Genomic DNA, 19498 nt, shown 5'->3' with positions numbered 1-19498 from the left:
GTGGCAATTTTTCCGCGTGTGCAAGTTTTGCATGTGGCGAGTTTTCCATGAGGTGAGTTTTGCAAGAGCCTAGTTTTTGCATGTGGCGAGTTCTGCGCGTGGCGAGTTTTGAGTGGCGACTTTTGTGTTTCGACTTTTATGTGGCGAGGTTGGTGTATTTGTGGTGAAATGTGTGCTGAGGGTAATATGTGTTCAAGCACGTGGTAGTGTGTGGCGCATTTTGTGTGTGTGTTCATATCCCCGTGTGTGGTGAGTATCCCATGTCGGGGCCCCACCTTAGCAACTGTACGGTATATACTCTTTGGCACCATCGCTCTCATTCTTTAAGTCCCCCTTGTTCACATCTGGCAGCTGTCAATTTGCCTCCAACACTTTTCCTTTCACTTTTCCCCATTATGTAGATAGGGGCAAAATTGTTTGGTGAATTGGAAAGCGCGGGGTTAAAATTTCACCTCACAACATAGCCTATGACGCTCTCGGGGTCCAGACGTGTGACTGTGCAAAATTTTGTGGCTGTAGCTGCGACGCCTCCAACACTTTTCCTTTCACTTTTTCCCCATTATGTAGATAGGGGCAAAATTGTTTTGTGAATTGGAAAGCACGGGGTTAAAATTTCACCTCACAACATAGCCTATGATGCTCTCGGGGTCCAGACGTGTGACTGTGCAAAATTTTGTGGCTGTAGCTGCGACGGGGCAGATGCCAATCCCGGATATACATACACACACACACACACATACAGCTTTATATTTTAGATAGTATCAATAGAGGCATATATTGATAGTTTGCAGCTCCTGTGCAAAACATGTGCCTGGACCCCTATTGCCTATGGCATCAAAGATAGAAAAGATGAATGTCACATAGATAATAGTCACACACTAGTCACATGCCACATAAGCGTCAGTCACACAGACATACCAAACAGATGTTAAGTATACTACATTGTATGTACCACATGTCCAACTGGGGGTCTGTATCTAGGGGAGACAGGACAAAAACTTAGAATGAGGATGAACTCTCATTGCAGCACAATAATAAAAAGGAAGAATAGATCTACCTGTGGCCAAACATTTTTGAATCTGTGATCAATGCATAATAGACATGAAATTGCTGGTATGGAAAGGTAACTTCACATCCAAGAAACACAGAAGAATGAGGGAATAAATACTTATGATGACCTTTGACAGATTCAGAGCAGGAATGAAGGCATCACTTGGATTTATGTCTTTTTACATCAATTAAGGAAATGTGCTCCTCGGACCTTGTGGGGGAATTGCAATCCCTGGATGAACTTCTCCAATATTTAAGGCCCCAACTGTTTCTCACATCACCTGTCTTATCTATTGCTTTACGCTTGTGTCCTGTTGTATATACGTAAATATGTGACTTCAGATTTTCTGTTATACTGAGCCTGATGAAGAGCAGTCTCGAAAACTTGCTATTTGTTACGATCTTTTCTGTTAGCCATTAAAAGATATAAACCACTGAGGACTCTGAAGTTTTCATAAGTTTCTATCTACTGGCTAACATGGTGCAAACCTATACACTGCTTAAAAATAAAGAAAGCACTTAAACGACACAATGTAACTCCAAGTCCATCAAACTTATGTGAAATCAACCTGTCTAGTGATGAAGCAACACAGATTGTGAATCAATTTCTCCTGCTGTTTGCAAATGGAACATACAACATATAGAAATGATAGGCAATTAGCAAGGTAACCCCTATAAAGGACTGGTTCTGTAGGGGGTGACCACAGACCATTTTTCTGTTCTCATCCTTCTTGGCCTTTGTTATGGTCACGTTTGCATTTTGTCATTGCTCTCACCTCTAGATATACTGGCCAGTAGCATGAGGCGGTGTCCACATCCCACAGAAGCTGTTCAGGTAGTGCAGCTCATTTAGGATAGCACATCAATGCGAGCTGTGACAAGAAGGGTAGCTGTGTCTGACAGCACAGTGTCCAGAGCATGGAACAGAAACCAGGAGAGAGACTACTACACTAGGAGACATGGAGGGGGCCATAGGGGGCAGCAACCCAGCATCAGAACTACTACCTCCTCCTTTGTGTAAGGAGGAACAGGAGGAGCAGTGCTGATATTGTTGTTTGTGTTTTTTACCTTTTTTACAGAAGACATGGGTCATCATTTGAATTGAGTGTATAATAAACATATTACGTCACCCTGTGTATTTATTTCATTAAAATACTTTTTTCCTATTGAGTGTGTATTATTAACCCTTTATTACTATTTGATTAATAATGGATAGGTGTCTTATTGACACCTCTCCACTATTAACCAGGCTTAATGTCATTTTACATTAGCAAGGTGACATTATAACCCTTTATTACCCATATCCCACCACTACAGGGGAGTGGGAAGAGAGAAGCTAAGTGACAGAATAGGCCCATTTTACAGATGCGCCTTTTCTGGGGTGGCTGGAGGCAGCTTTTAGCCGGGGGGGGGGGGGGGCATTAACCATGATCCCTCTCTAGGCTATTAATACCTGCCCTCAGTCACTGGCTTTCCCACTCTGGCGGAGAAAATTGCGCGGGAGCCCACGCCAGTTTTTTTCCATGAATTAACCCTTTATTTTAACAACTACAGCTCCCAAATTTTACACACAGACACTTGTAACATTATTAGTGAGGAATATGTAAAAAAATAAGGGATATGAAATGGTTTACTGTTTGTAAACCATGTCCCATATCCTATCGGGTTTGGGAAGGAGATAGCAAAAGCCGGCAATTGAATTACCGGCTTTTCTGCTATCTAGCGCTGTTTGAAATATAAATATATACTGTATTTTCTGGCATATAAGACTACTTTTTAACCCCTGAAAATCTTCTCAAAAGTCAGGTATCGTCTTATATGCCAGGTTTCGTCTTATAGGGCAGGTGCGGAGTAATCTGCGGTCACCGCATATTGTGGGGGGAGCGACCCAAATGATGAGGTGAGGGGGCGCCTCACCGGGAAGGTGTAATTGAAGCAGAGGCAGAGAAGGAGATAATAGGATACAAGGGTGAGCCAGATGAGTGAAAGAGGAGTGTTTTTCTAGTCACAGCACCGCTCTCTCTCTCTTTTTTGCATACCCCTGGCATCCCAGACGCTGACAGTTTGCTTCACTTACAGCTTCCTGGTGAGGCGCTCCCTCACCTCGTCATCGGGACCACTCCCCCCCCACTATATACGTCGACTTCAGATTGCTCCACACCCACCCTATAAGACGACACCCGGCATATAAGACAACCCCCGACTTTTGAGAAGATTTTATATTTTAACTGGAAAAGTTGGGGGTCGTCTTATACGCCCAGTTGTCTTATACGCCGGAAAATACGGGTATATGTGCCTCACTGACATATCTACTATATAAAGCTGAATGTGTGTATGTGTGTATGTATGTCCGGGATTGGCATCTGCACCGTCGCAGCTACAGCCACAAAATTTTGCACAGTCACACGTCTGGACCCTGAGAGCGTCATAGGCTATATTGTGAGGTGAAATTTTAACCCCGCGCGTTCCAATTCACCAAACAATTTTGCCCCTATCTACATAATGGGGAAAAAAGTGAAAGGAAAAGTGTTGGAAGCGTCGCAGCTACAGCAACAAAATTTTGCACAGTCAAACGTCTGGACCCCGAGAGCGTCATAGGCTACGTTGTGAGGTGAAATTTTAACCCCGCGCTTTCCAATTCACCAAACAATTTTGCCCCTATCTACATAATGGGGAAAAAAGTGAAAGGAAAAGTGTTGGAGGCGTCGCAGCTACAGAAACAAAATTTTGCACAGTCACACGTCTGGACCCTGAGAGCGTCATAGGCTACGTTGTGAGGTGAAATTTTAACCCCGCGCGTTCCAATTCACCAAACAATTTTGCCCCTATCTACATAATGGGGAAAAAGTGAAATGAAAAGTGTTGGAGGCGTCGCAGCTACAGCCACAAAATTTTGCACAATCACACGTCTGGACCCTGAGAGCATCATAGGCTATGTTGTGAGGTGAAATTTTAACTCCGCACTTTCCAAATCACCAAACGATTTTTCCCCTATCTACATAATGGGGAAAAGTGAAAGGAAAAGTGTTGGAGGCAAATTGACAGCTGCCAGATGTGAACAAGGGGGACTTAAAGAATGAGAGCGATGGCGCAAAAGAGTATATACCGATCAGTTACTAAGGTGGGCCCCCGACATGGGATACTCACCACACACGGGGATATGAACACACACATAAAATGCGCCACACACTACCACGTGCTTGAACACATATACCACCCTCAGCACACATTTCACCACACGTACACCAACCTCGCCACATAAAAGTCGAAACACAAAAGTCGCCGCTCAAAACTCACCACGCGCAAAACTCGCCACATGCAAAAACTAGGCTCACGCAAAACTCGCCACAAGTGCAAAACTCACCTCATGGAAAACTCACCACACGCAAAACTTGCACACGCGGAAAAATTGCCACATGCACAAAATTTGCAACACATGCAAAAGTTGCCTCACACAAAACTTGCACATACTCAAAAGGCACCACACATAAGACTCACCATGCGCAAAACTCGCCATGCGCAAAACTTGCTGCACACAACTTGCTACACTAACCTGTCACATGCAACTCGACACACAAAAAGTTGCTACACGCATGTTGCCACACAAAACTCATCTCACAAAAGTCGCTACATGCATGTCGCCACACACAACTCAACACACACAACTTGACAAACGAAACTCGCCCTAAAACACACACAAGTCTGGTATTAGCCTTCAAAAATAAAAATCTGATTAATAAGCAGACAAACTACAAGAGCAACAAATGTACCATATAGGAAATACAGCAGCTGTCAGTCACATGACCTGTCTATTATGTGTATGTGGGAGCTAATATATACTGCCAGGAGGAGGGCTTCCTGTTGGCTGGGGATTTATCAGGCTGCCAATTTAGCTTACAAATACTGAGGTAAAAATACTGAGCAAATAACGTGTTAACGAGGTCTAATACAGGAGATCACACAGGTATACACTATATACAGGGGACATGACACACAGATATATACTATATACAGGAGAGATGACACACAGGTATATACTATATAGAGGAGGAGATGACATACAGGTATATACTATATACAGGAGGAGATGACACACAGGTATATACTATATACAGGAGCAGATTACCTACAGGTATATACTATATACAGGAGGAGATGACATACAGGTATATGCTATATATAGAAGATGACATACAGGTATATACTATATACAGGAGGAGATGACACACAGATATATACTATATACAGGGGAGATGACACACAGCTATATACTATGTACAGGAGGAGATGACATACAGGTATATACTATATATAGAAGGAGATGACATACAGGTATATACTATATATAGGAGGAGATGACATACAGGTATATACTATATATAGGAGGAGATGACATACAGGTATATACTATATATAGGAGGAGATGACATACAGGTATATACTATATACAGGGGAGATGACACACAGCAGGTATATACTATATACAGGGGAGATGACATATAGGTATATACTATATACAGGAGATGACATACAGGTGTATACTATATATAAGGGAGATGACAAACATGTATATACTGAGGTGAAAATGAGAGGTGTGAGGTGAAAATGAAAAGGTGTGAGTGCAAAATGAGAGGAGTGAGGGAAAATAGTGTAGTGATCGGAAAATGACAGATGTGAGGTCGAAATGACAAGTGTTAGGCGGGAATGAGAGGAGTGAGGGAGAAAATGAGAGGTGTGAGGGAGAAAATGAGAGATGTGAGGGGGAAAATGAAAGATGTGATTGGGAAAATGAGAGGCGTGATGGGAAAATAAGAGAATTGAGGTGCTCTAACTAACCACAGATATTTACTATGCCCAGGCAACGCCGGGCTCTTCAGCTAGTATATATATATATATATATATATATATATATATATATATGTAAAAAAAGGTAAACAGCACACAAAAAATAGAAAAATGTGGGCTTTTAATGCCTGGACAGCGTGGCAACGTTTTGGATATGGTATCCTTTTTCAATACCATATCCGAAACGTTGCCATGCTGTCCAGGCATTAAAAGCCCACTTTTTTCTATTTTTTTGTGTGTTGTTTTCCTTTTTTACTTTTATAGTTTAACCATTGGACTACTGGTTTGGAAAGCATTGAACCACGACTGCGGTAATATTGATGCTGTTCCTGTTTTGTCTTATATATATATATATACCTATTCTATGTGTATATATCTATTCTATTCTTACATCTCAGTGTGACTTTACTGTACATCGCGCTCAATTAGGACACAAGCATGTTCTGATAACACTTTATCCAAGCACATTCGCTCATGACTACTCACAATCTTAATACCCTTTGTTAAGTCCTTCTCAGTCCCTGGCTTACTAGAGGTAGGGATCCTGAGTAAATGACACGCAAACAAGGTATTGTGTGATCATATACAGGGGAAGCCCAGGAGCACATCTCTCTCTCTGGGCTTTGCCCTTCCTTTATATAGAAAAGAATTATTCTTTTACAGACATGCGCACAAGCGCTCATATTTCACTATCTCTTACATAAACAATCTATACCAGTCTTTATCAGTAGAAAGTTACATCATCTGGAAGGTGAATGAAAGGCTGCTATTGAAAGAAGGAATGCACACATGATTACTTCCATAAAAGGAAATGTCAAGTCAGCAGAAATGTATCTTGTTGTAAGCGAGATTTCTCAGGAAGAAGACAAGATGGATTCCTTTAGTTCAGTCTGATCTCCACAATTCCCCCCTTTGACATTTTCTTTTATTTATTTTATTACCACAGGGCCAAAGACAAAGCCTTTATTTGGTATTACACATGTACATGCTTGTATTCAATAAGAGAATCAAATCTAGTATTAATTCTTCCGTTTAACTCTCGCAACCTTTTCTTTGTTTTGCAATAAGTACAGATATTACAAAGGGATAGCAAAATAAGCGCAATAATCAGTATTAGCAAAGGATAACATAAGAGAAGAAGGAAAAAAAACTTTATACTCTTGCATCTATTACACAAAGTTTATCTGTGCATACTGAGATACTCTTGAGCACAATCTGGAATAGTACGTATATGACTACAATAATCATAACTATATGTATTATGCTCTGCATAATCCCAGCAACCCACCCACCGATTCCTCTGAACCAGTTGGCTGGGTTAAGAAAAGAAAAGGTATCTGACCACCAGCTATCCTTATTCTGGTCATTGTCTTTGTCATACTGATCTCTGAGTCGTTGTACGTCCTTTAATTTAAATGTCATACTCATAGTACTATTCGGGTCTATATAATGACAGCAGGTGGGTCCGATGATTTGACACATACCCCCTTGTGAGGCAGTTAGGTAATCCAATACCAGGGTATGTTGGTTAGTGACTATTATAAGCTGATTCTGTACAGCTATACTAGTGTTTAGTATATCCAATATATCCCAGATCTGATCATCTAGATAATCCGTGGCTCTAACTAATTTATCCCACATCTGTGTTAACATAGGATAAATAAAAATGGTACTAGCAATTTTGTTAGGAATTCCCATTTGTACTATATGTGGCCTCCCCGAGGGACGTGGTGAGTTATCTGCAGCTCTTTTATACAGTGTGTGCTTGGGCACGGCTTGCATATTCACTTGTTTATTTGAAATTATGAATGTAGCCGGGGTTAGGCGTCCTAATGTACAAGTACCCTTTATACCTACGGGAAGCCATTTATATGCTCCTTCTCCGCATATCCAAAATGTACCTTCAGGCAGATCCCATAGAGCTGAGTGCTGCAATACCAATCTGTGAGCCAAGTCCACAAATCTAGATACATTCTGAAGCATACACCAAGAGGGTTTTTGTCCCAAGGGGCTACAGTACCCGGCTGCGGGATTCCCACATACAGGCATTCCTTTGATATACTCATCGGATTTATTACAAACCAGGTTCCCCAGCTTACTTGTACAACTGTTTGCATCACCTTGGGGGAACAATTTAGAATGTTTCCATTTTCTATTATGTATGTATCTTTCCAATACTACAGGTTTGAAAGCATCAGAGGGGGGGACGGTTGTACTGAAACTAAGCTGTAGATTTTCTGTGGGGACCTGTCCTAAATTAGTTAATCCAGTCTTATTTCTAGGTACCCATTTTCCTCCCCTAAATGCTAAATATTGTAGATGTGTGTTACTCCCTGAGAGATTACCCTGCCACCAAGGAAATTCTACCCATCCCACAATTGGTATGGCGATTGTAGTATTCCACAGCCTAGCATTACCAATTTGGTTGTTGGCCAGGTTGTCTGAACAATTAGGCCAAGCGAATATTTCTTCTGCTAATACGGGAACTGCTAGAAAAGGTATACTTGTGGCTGATACCGGCGAATGGGTACAGATCCAACAATCTGTCAGGGTTTGTGTATTGTTTAACAAGTCATGCACTAATTTTCTATGATGTTGTACGAATCTATTGTTCAAAGGGGCTAGAGAATTCAGTCTATCCCACGCCTCCGTTGAGGTTATCATTATTAACATCAATATCATGAGTTTATACTGCTTTTCTTGCAATGGCTTGCATGTATCCATGATGCCTTTCCTTCAAGCTTGACTGATGTAGGTGTTGTCAACAGGACTTGGAAGGGTCCGTCAAACCTTGGTTCTAGAGCCTTTCTGGTGTGTCTTTTTACATAGACTTGATCACCTGGTTCCAACTTGTGACTTCCTTCTGTGTTGTCAGGATCTGGAAGGGAAGCAAAAACTTGTGCATGCACCTTAGTTAATTGTTTCTGAAGATTTTGCACATAAGAAGTCAATGACTCAATATTTAACACAAGTTGCTGTGGAAAATAACATCCTAAATTGGCAGTCCTGCCAAACAAAATTTCATATGGAGACAGTTTAGTCTTACCCCTTGGGGTATTGCGTATTGAGTAAAGGGCCAGTGGAAGGCATTCTGTCCAAGGCTTTCCTGTTTCAGCCATGGCTTTCTGTATTTTTAATTTTAAAGTTCCATTCATGCGTTCCACCTTACCAGAACTTTGAGGATGGTACGGAGTGTGTAACTGACTTTCAACACCCAACATTTTCAGTACATTTTGAAATATTTATCCAGTGAAATGAGTACCCCTATCTGACTCGATCACTTCAGGGAGACCGTAACGGGGTATCAGTTCGGCAACTAGCTTTACAGCAGTGTTTTTAGCTGAAGCCTTCCGAACTGGATAGGCCTCTGGCCACCCCGAGAACATGTCCACACATACCAACACATACTCATACCCATTACTTTTTGGCAGCTGGATAAAGTCTATTTGTAATCGCTGAAACGGGTAGAGAGGTCGGACGTGGTGCTTCATAGGGGTCTTTGTTGTCTGTCCGGGATTATGTGCCAGGCATATAGCGCATGCAGCACAATAGTCTCTTGCATAGTTGCCAAAACCTGGAGCCAACCAGACTTGCTTTGCCAGTAGTGTCATTGCATTTGCAGACACATGAGTAGGGTGGTGCAGTCCACCAACTACAATCGGATACCAGGCTCTAGGTAGACATATTAGTCCATCTTTCTTCCAAATTCCCGCTTGTTCTTCTGCCCCTTCCTTTTTCCACCTGTCCCTCTCCTCTTCTCCTGCATCTTCCTGTGCTTGTCTCAGTCTATCTTCAGTATTTTCTGTGGGGTTTACAGTATGAACCTGTTGTAAGGGTTTGACAGCTGCTGCTTTGGCTGCTTTATCAGCCCTATCATTTCCCCTAGATTCCCTAGTGTCGAGTCTCACATGTGCAGCTACCTTGATTACTGCTACTTCTTTTGTTTCTTGTGCAGCCTCTAAGATCTGTTTGATCAGAGAAGCATGTTTTACAGGTTGTCCTGACGCTGTCATGTAACCTCTAGCTCTCCAGATTACTCCAAAATCAAACACAATACCATGTGCATACCTAGAATCAGTGTATATATTAGCTGTCTGATTCTCAGCTATTTTAAGAGCTTTAATCAATGCTGTTAGTTCTGCTTCTTGTGCAGACTGTTTCGGTGGAAGTGGTTCTGCTTTGAGAGTTTCAGATTCTGACACAACTGCATACCCTGTATGGAAGTTACCTGTGTCATCTGCAAACCTACTACCATCTATAAACAGCTCTAAATCTGGATTTTGAAGTGGTGTTTCGGATACATTGGGTAAGCCTACCGTTTCTTGTAAAATGAGCTCTGTACAATCATGTGTGTCTGTAGGGAAAAAATTTGCGTGTGGATCAGTGTCCTTATTCCCCCCTTCAGACTCGAGAGGTAGCAGTGTAGCTATATTGAGAGTCTGAAGCCTAGCAAATGTGATAGTAGAGGGGAGCAACAAAGAACACTGTAGCCGCAAATGTCTGGCCATGGAAATGTGTTTTGGTTGGACCTGGTTTAATATCCCATAAACATCATGTGTAGTTTGAACTGTGAGTGGATACTCTAGGACAATTTCTGATGCTTTGTCCAACAATAGTGAGACAGCAACAACTACACGTACACAGGTTGGCGCTGCTCTAGCTACGGGATCTAACCTTGCTGAAAGATATGCAATTGGTCTTTGTTTCCCTGCATGCTTCTGGGTAAGAACTCCTGTAGCATGGGAATCAACTTCTGCAGCCATAAGCTGAAACGGTTTGGTGTAGTCTGGTAGCCCTAACGCTGGAGCTGAAACAAGGGCATCTTTTAATTGTTGGAACGAAATCTGACCTTCTTTTGTCAACAAATAAGGTTCACTTTTTACACAGTCATACAGTGGTTGCATTAGTTGACTGGCATGTATAATCCATTGTCTACAATGAGACACTATTCCTAAAAATGCTCGTAGCTGTTTATGATTTCTAGGCTCATTCATCTGTCTTATTGCTTCAGTTCTTTGTGGTGTAAGATGCTTTTTACCTTGAGAAATGCAATGACCTAGAAAGACCACTTTGGTCTGACAAACTTGTAGCTTTTGTCTATTCACTTTACACCCTTCTTTTTCTAAAAAACATAGTAAACTCACAGTGGACCTTTCTGCAGTTTCTAGATCTGGGCAGCAAAGTAGTAGGTCATCCACATACTGCAAAATTACTACCTGTGGTTCGGGTTCAAACCTCTGAAGGACTGTTTGTAGGGCATTTGAATAAAGAGTAGGGGAGTGTATCATTCCCTGTGGAAGGCGTGTCCACGCCAACTGTTTGCCCTTAAATGTAAATGCAAACAAATGCCAACTATCTTGGTGTAAAGGAACCGAGAAAAATGCATTTGAAAGATCTATTACAGTAAATACTTGAGAACTGGCTGGTATCTGTGATAGTAACGTATGAGGATTGGGTACAACTGGGGTGATTGGATCTAGAACTTTGTTTATTTCTCTTAAATCATGTACCATACGATATTTGGGCATAGAACTCTTATCAAGAGTTCTCTTTTTGACTGGATACAGAGGAGTGTTAGCAGGTGATTGTATCTCTACCAAAACTCCTTTCTCTTTATATCCCTCTATCTGTTTTGTAATCGCTAGTTCCTGCTGGGCACTCACAGGGTATTGTCTGAGCTGTGGGAGAACAGTTCCTGGTTGCACAGATAGTTTTACAGGAGAGATATGCAATAGTCCCACATCGGTGTCACCCTGTGCCCACAGTGTTTCTGGGACCATTGAGAGGTCTAGATCTGTGGTGTACTCTTTTTCTTCAGCATAATCCTCAAAAGCCTGAATTCTAACATATTGTTCTAATGTTTCTGCATCATCAGGGATAGTCAGTATAACTGTGCCATCTTCCCTAAAATTGATGTTAGCTTCTAATTTCTTTAGGACATCAGTTCCTAACAAACATGTTGGGGCACCTCTGGCATACAAAAATCTGGATGCAAAACATTTAGGTCCTAATGAGACCTCTAGGGGCACAGTATATGGCAGTGTTCGAATTACCCCATCATAACCCTCAGCAAAAGTTGTTTGTTCTGAAATATCTTCCGGATTCGGAAGAAAATCTTGATTCAAAATTGAGGAAGTTGCACCTGTATCTATCAAAAATGGAATCTCTCTCCCCCCCACATTCACCTGTATCATAGGTCTTCTAGCTGGTAGGGAAGTTTGTAACACATCGAGTCAATCTGAATCTGGTATGGGACCATCTATGATGGTAGATTTCTGCTGGTTGTCCGTTTGGGGAGGGTTATTTCTGGGAACAAATTTGCCTGACTTTATATCTGCCAACTTCTTCCTGCACTCTCTTTGGAAATGACCTGGCTTTTTACAGTAGTGGCAAGGAAAGTTGTGTCTCACTCTTCCTCCTGTATTAGCTTGTGCTATTCTAACAGGCTTACGATTCTCTCTCATATCCATGACTATTCCTAAACATCGTTGTTTCACAATATTTGGTTGTTCAATTGTTCTCCAATCTGGAGTAGAGGATTTAAATTTTTCTCTGATTTTCGGATCTAGCCCCTCTATTAATTGTTTTGTAAAAAGTCTCCTTACTGAAGCATCAGTCAAATCCAATCCTTCATCCCTAAAGCTATTTTCTAATTCTTGACTATATTCTTCAATACTTTGCCCAAATTTCTGCATAATCACACCCGTAGATCCCCTTTCCCTCTGTTTTTCTCTCATGAAAATTATTAATGCCTCTGTGAACTGGGTACCTGATGCTTCTGTCTGTAAGGCACCCCCTTCTGCCACTGGTCTATTGGGCTGTAGGTGTGTCAATAATTCCTGAAAAAGTCCGGGGGACATTTTCATTCTACATAATTCTTCCCCGTCCGCCCAGACCCCAGCATGAGTCTGCATGATTTGTTGTATGTATTGTGCAAATCGGATGGGATATTGAGTGGGATCAGGCGCATTATGCAGGAGGGACATACCTTCAGCAGGGGACCAAGGAAAATACTGTCGGGTCTGGTGATATCTAGTTCCCATTACCCCGTCAGCACCAGGTTCCCTAAAGGGTCTTGGTACTACCCTAACAGGGGCAAGTACAGCGCCATGTCTAGGTGTACCACAGACTAGGCAATCATTTCTCCAATCTGGATTTTGTTGTCCACAGTGTGAACATACCCATCCTCCTACCCCACCAAGATTGGGATACAAGGCTGGAAATTGTTTTCCTCCTTCTGCTCCTCCAGATGGTACAAATGATTGGGCTTTTGGATCTAGGTAAGGTGGTGGGATTATGTCACAACTTTTTCCCTTCCCCATAATCCATTTGGAAGTGTCTGGATCATACTTCCAATTCTCCTCTTTAGCTGTTTTTGAGACCTCTATCATACAGTGTATGATTTCTTCCCACCCATTGTCTTTGATAATTCCACCTCGTTCTTTACTCAGTTTTTCCCATTCTGTACTGAACATAAGTGCTTCTGAAATTCCCAATTTTTCTCTTACCCTTCTAATCTGACTTCTGACTGTCTTCCCACATCTTTCCTGTATGATATCTGCTGCTTCCACTTGTCCTAAGACGGTTTTTGTCTGTTTATTTCCCATTTTTCTTTTTTTTTTTTTTTATTTTTTTTTCAATATTAGCTATTTCTACCCCAGGTGACGTTTGGACAATCACTTATCCTAGGTGATGTCTCGTTGCCTTGTCTCCTAGGGAGCTAAAATATTGAAGGGCTGATCTGCTCCATTCTTTCTAATGTGCAGAATGTACTTAAGTGCTATTATGCACGCAAACAGACCCAGCAACACCATACAGATCACAAAACTTTCTGTGTCAGTTAGCATACTTGTCCCAGGCTCATGGACCCGCGTCCTGGGCTCATTCTATCAAACCTTATCCAGAAATGAAGGAGGTTAAGCACTTATGAGAGTCAAGCATGGGCGGAGGTCTCCCCGAAAGGACGCAACCACATGACCCAGTTAGACTGACTTCCGTGTATAAGGCTTATACCCCAACTATTTCGGCTTATTTTTCTACGCACTTTTGCTCTTCTTTCACAACATACCACAACCTTCACACTGTTCACACACTGCCAGGGACAGGACTCATAAATCTATACAATATAGTAACCCGAGTTTTATAGGTATCTACTCACTACTAGACTAACCCAGCGTGACACGGCTCATAGAGATCTTTCGGATAATACAAGGCAGATAAAAGAGAACTAATAATGTCTCTTACCTGGCCAGGTTTTTCAGTTCATTTGCCGTCCATTATCCCAGATCTCCATTGTCCGTATCTGCAGGTGAATCTCGAGCAAATACTCTCATCTCGGGTCCCTGTTCGGTGCGCCAAAGAAATGTTAAGTCCTTCTCAGTCCCTGGCTTACTAGAGGTAGGGATCCTGAGTAAATGACACGCAAACAAGGTATTGTGTGATCATATACAGGGGAAGCCCAGGAGCACATCTCTCTCTCTGGGCTTTGCCCTTCCTTTATATAGAAAAGAATTATTCTTTTACAGACATGCGCACAAGCGCTCATATTTCACTATCTCTTACATAAACAATCTATACCAGTCTTTATCAGTAGAAAGTTACATCATCTGGAAGGTGAATGAAAGGCTGCTATTGAAAGAAGGAATGCACACATGATTACTTCCATAAAAGGAAATGTCAAGTCAGCAGAAATGTATCTTGTTGTAAGCGAGATTTCTCAGGAAGAAGACAAGATGGATTCCTTTAGTTCAGTCTGATCTCCACACCTATAAGTATGTATTTGGAGTCTAGCAGGATACCCACCAAAACACAAAAAGACAGAAACTCCTAGTAGAGGTAGTCATTTATAGAATTTGAACCCAGGACCCAAGCACTGCATAGCAGCAGCAGCCGCAGCACGAACCATTAGAAAAAAAAAACATTAGGTTAGTTTGTGCTATTTGTTTACCAATATGTTAACACTTCTTCTTGTGGAACAGTCTGGCATCACAATCAAGATAATGTTTATTTTATTTTTCAGCATTAATGGTGTTTAATCATAACCTTGTATGATTTCCATGTGATTAGTGTATCTGTGGCTTAGAATTTAGAAGCATAAAAAATTATATTTTACCACTTATGCAGAGCCAAAAACTACCATATTGTGCTTGCAAAAGATGCACTGTTGCTCAAAGCTGAATTTTCAACATGCTTTGGCTTCAAGTTGCAAAAAGAGCAGCAAGCACGTATTAATTTATCAACTGATTTCAATCCAAAACTGAAACCTTTGACTGCATAGTGACCAGTGACCTGCCTGGCAGATTCATAATAAGCCAAATATTTAGCCATAGATATTGCATAAGTAGAGAAAATGTGAAATATTTGACAGTATTTCTTGACAACGAGCTGAAAGGGATTAAATTAATGTGACTGTGAGCAAAATTTAAGACTCATATTTAAATAGTGCATAATTAACTTATAATACAGATAAATAATTCTGAGGACAACATTTAGCACATATTAATTTTTCTTCTATTTATGAAGAAAATTTCACTCCAATGCTGTTTGTAAAGTCATTTTTGTTCCCAAAGTGCTACATTATTTAAAAAATTATAACGACTCCACAGCACATATTTAAACAAAGAAAAAAAGGGCAATTTTACACTAAATAGTAGAAAAAAGCCACAACGCCTACACAAGAGGCAACCCACTCCATATTAACACTATAAACAGGAGAACCAGGAGTATAATAGGTATATAAATTTATTACAAATACAGGGTATAAATATACATACAGTAAGTGACGTAAGATGATATTATATAAGCAGAGAACACAAAATAAAGTGCAAGAAAGGATGGAAACGCGGGAAACCAGTATCCACCCAGTGTGCGGGAGCACAAAAAACAAATACTGGTTTCCCGTGTTTCCATCCTTTCTTGCACTTTATATTGTGTTCTCTGCTTATATACTATCATCTTACGTCACTTACTGTATGTATATTTATACCCTGTATTTGTAATAAATGTATATACCTATTATACTCCTGGTTCTCCTGTTTATAATATTATTTAACCCCTTCAAGACCCAGCCTATTTTGACCTTAAAGACCTTGCCGTTTTTTGCAATTCTGACCAGTGTCCCTTTATGAGGTAATAACTCAGGAACGCTTCAACGGATCCTAGCGGTTCTGAGATTGTTTTTTCGTGACATATTGGGCTTCATGTTAGTGGTAAAATTAGGTCAATAAATTCTGCATTTATTTGTGATAAACACGGAAATTTGGCGAAAATTTTGAAAATTTCGCAATTTTCACATTTTGAATTTTTATTCTGTTAAACCAGAGAGATATGTGACACAAAATAGTTAATAAATAACATTTCCCACATGTTTACTTTACATCAGCACAATTTTGGAAACAAAATTTTTTTTTGTTAGGAAGTTATAAGGGTTAAAATTCGACCAGCGATTTGTCATTTTTACAACGAAATTTACAAAACCATTTTTTTTAGGGACCACCTCACATTTGAAGTCAGTTTGAGGGGTCTATATGGCTGAAAATACCCAAAAGTGACACCATTCTAAAAACTGCACCCCTCAAGGTACTCAAAACCACATTCAAGAAGTTTATTAACCCTTCAGGTGCTTCACAGCAGCAGAAGCAACATGGAAGGAAAAAATGAACATTTAACTTTTTAGTCACAAAAATTATCTTTTAGCAACAATTTTTTTATTTTCCCAATGGTAAAAGGAGAAACTGAACCACGAACGTTGTTGTCCAATTTGTCCTGAGTATGCTGATACCTCATATGTGGGGGTAAACCACTGTTTTGGCGCACGGCAGGGCTTGGAAGGGAAGGAGCGCCATTTGACTTTTTGAATCAAAAATTGGCTCCACTCTTTAGCGGACACCATGTCACGTTTGGAGAGCCCCCGTGTGCCTAAAAATTGGAGCTCCCCCACAAGTGACCCCATTTTGGAAACTAGACGCCCCAAGGAACTTATCTAGATGCATAGTGAGCACTTTGAACCCCCAGGTGCTTCACAAATTGATCCGTAAAAATGAAAAAGTACTTTTTTTTCACAAAAAAATTCTTTTAGCCTCAATTTTTTCATTTTCACATGGGCAACAGGATAAAATGGATCCTAAAATGTGTTGGGCAATTTCTCCTGAGTACACCAATACCTCACATGTGGAGGTAAACCACTGTTTGGGCACATGGTAAGGCTCGGAAGGGAAGGAGCGCCATTTGACTTTTTGAATGAAAAATTATTTCCATCGTTAGCGGACACCATGTCGCGTTTGGATAGCTCCTGTGTGCCTAAACATTGGCGCTCCCCCACAAGTGACCCCATTTTGGAAACTAGACCCCCCAAGGAACTAATTTAGATGCCTAGTGAGCACTTTAAACCCTCAGGTGCTTCACAAATTGATCTGTAAAAATGAAAAAGTAATTTTTTTTCACAAAAAAATTCTTTTCGCCTCAATTTTCTCATTTTCACATGGGCAGTAGGATAAAATGGATCATAAAATTTGTTGGGCAATTTCTCCCGAGTACGCCGATACCTCATATGTGGGGGTAAACCACTGTTTGGGCACTCGGCAGGGCTCGGAAGAGAAGGCGTGCCATTTGACTTTTTGAATGGAAAATTAGCTCCAATTGTTAGCGGACACCATGTCGCGTTTGGAGAGCCCCTGTGTGCCTAAACATTGGAGCTCCCCCACAAGTGACCCCATTTTGGAAACTAGACCCCCCAAGGAACTTATCTAGATGCATATTGAGCACTTTAAACCCCCAGGTGCTTCACAGAAGTTTATAACGCAGAGCCATGAAAATAAAAAATAATTTTTCTTTCCTCAAAAATGATTTTTTAGCCTGGAATTTCCTATTTTGCCAAGGATAATAGGAGAAATTGGACCCCAAATATTGTTGTCCAGTTTGTCCTGAGTACGCTGATACCCCATATGTGGGGGTAAACCACTGTTTGGGCGCACGGCAGGGCTCGGAAGGGATGGCACGCCATTTGGCTTTTTAAATGGAAAATTAGCTCCAATCATTAGCGGACACCATGTCACGTTTGGAGAGCCCCTGTGTGCCTAAACATTGGAGATCCCCCAGAAATGACACCATTTTAGAAACTAGACCCCCAAAGGAACTAATCTAGATGTGTGGTGAGGACTTTGAACCCCCAAGTGCTTCACAGAAGTTTATAACGCAGAGCCATGAAAATAAAAAAAAAAATTATTTTCTCAAAAATGATCTTTTAGCCTGCAATTTTTTATTTTCCCAAGGGTAACAGGAGAAATTGACCCCAAAAGTTGTTGTCCAGTTTCTCCTGAGTACGCTGATACCCCATATGTGGGGGTAAATCACTGTTTGGGCACATGCCGGGGCTCGGAAGTGAAGTAGTGACGTTTTGAAATGCAGACTTTGATGGAATGCTCTGTGGGCGTCACGTTGCGTTTGCAGAGCCCCTGATGTGGCTTAACAGTAGAAACCCCCCACAAGTGACCCCATTTTGGAAACTAGACCCCCAAAGGAACTTATCTAGATGTGTGGTGAGCACTTTGAACCCCCAAGTGCTTCATAGAAGTTTATAATGCAGAGCCGTGAAAATAATAAATACGTTTTCTTTCCTCAAAAATAATTATTTAGCCCAGAATTTTTTAATTTTCCCAAGGGTAACAGGAGAAATTTGACCCCAATATTTGTTGTCCAGTTTCTCCTGAGTACGGTGATACCCCATATGTGGGGGTAAACTACTGTTTGGGCACATGCCGGGGCTTGGAATTGAAGTAGTGACGTTTTGAAATGCAGACTTTGATGGAATGCTCTGCGGGCGTCACGTTGCGTTTGCAGAGCCCCTGATGTGCCTAAACAGTAGAAACCCCCCACAAGTGACCCCATTTTGGAAACTAGACCCTGAAAGGAACTTATCTAGATGTGTGGTGAGCACTTTGAACCCCCAAGTGCTTCATAGAAGTTTATAATGCAGAGCCGTGAAAATAATAAATACGTTTTCTTTCCTCAAAAATAATTATTTAGCCCAGACTTTTTTATTTTCCCAAGGGTTACAGGAAAAATTGGACCCCAAAAGTTGTTGTCCAGTTTCTCCTGAGTACGCTGATACCCCATATGTGGGGGTAAACCACTGTTTGGGCACACGTCGGGGCTCAGAAGGGAAGTAGTGACTTTTGAAATGCAGACTTTGATGGAATGGTCTGCGGGTGTCACGTTGCGTTTGCAGAGCCCCTGGTGTGCCTAAACAGTAGAAACCCCCCACAAGTGACCCCATTTTAGAAACTAGACCCCCCAAGGAACTTATCTAGATATGTGGTGAGCACTTTGAACCCCCAAGTGCTTCACAGACGTTTACAACGCAGAGCCGTGAAAATAAAAAATCATTTTTCTTTCCTCAAAAATTATGTTTTAGCAAGCATTTTTTTAGATTCACAAGGGTAACAGGAGAAATTGGACCCCAGTAATTGTTGCGCAGTTTGTCCTGAGTATGCTGGTACCCCATATGTGGGGGTAAACCACTGTTTGGGCACACGTCAGGGCTCGGAAGTGAGGGAGCACCATTTGACTTTTTGAATACGAGATTGGCTGGAATCAATGGTGGCGC

General features: G+C 41.3%; 1 protein-coding gene across 1 annotated transcript in view; it reads left to right on the top strand.

Moving 5' to 3' along the window:
• The window catches only part of GALR1 (galanin receptor 1), a 704137-nt gene that overhangs the window by 459767 nt on the left and 224872 nt on the right, over positions 1-19498 (top strand). The gene's annotated exons all lie outside the window — the stretch shown is intronic.

This window comes from Ranitomeya imitator, chromosome 6 (assembly GCF_032444005.1).
Source record: "Ranitomeya imitator isolate aRanImi1 chromosome 6, aRanImi1.pri, whole genome shotgun sequence".
Lineage (NCBI taxonomy): Eukaryota > Metazoa > Chordata > Amphibia > Anura > Dendrobatidae > Ranitomeya > Ranitomeya imitator.
Note: the sequence above shows the minus strand (reverse complement) of the source record. Positions and strands in the feature narration are given on the sequence as shown.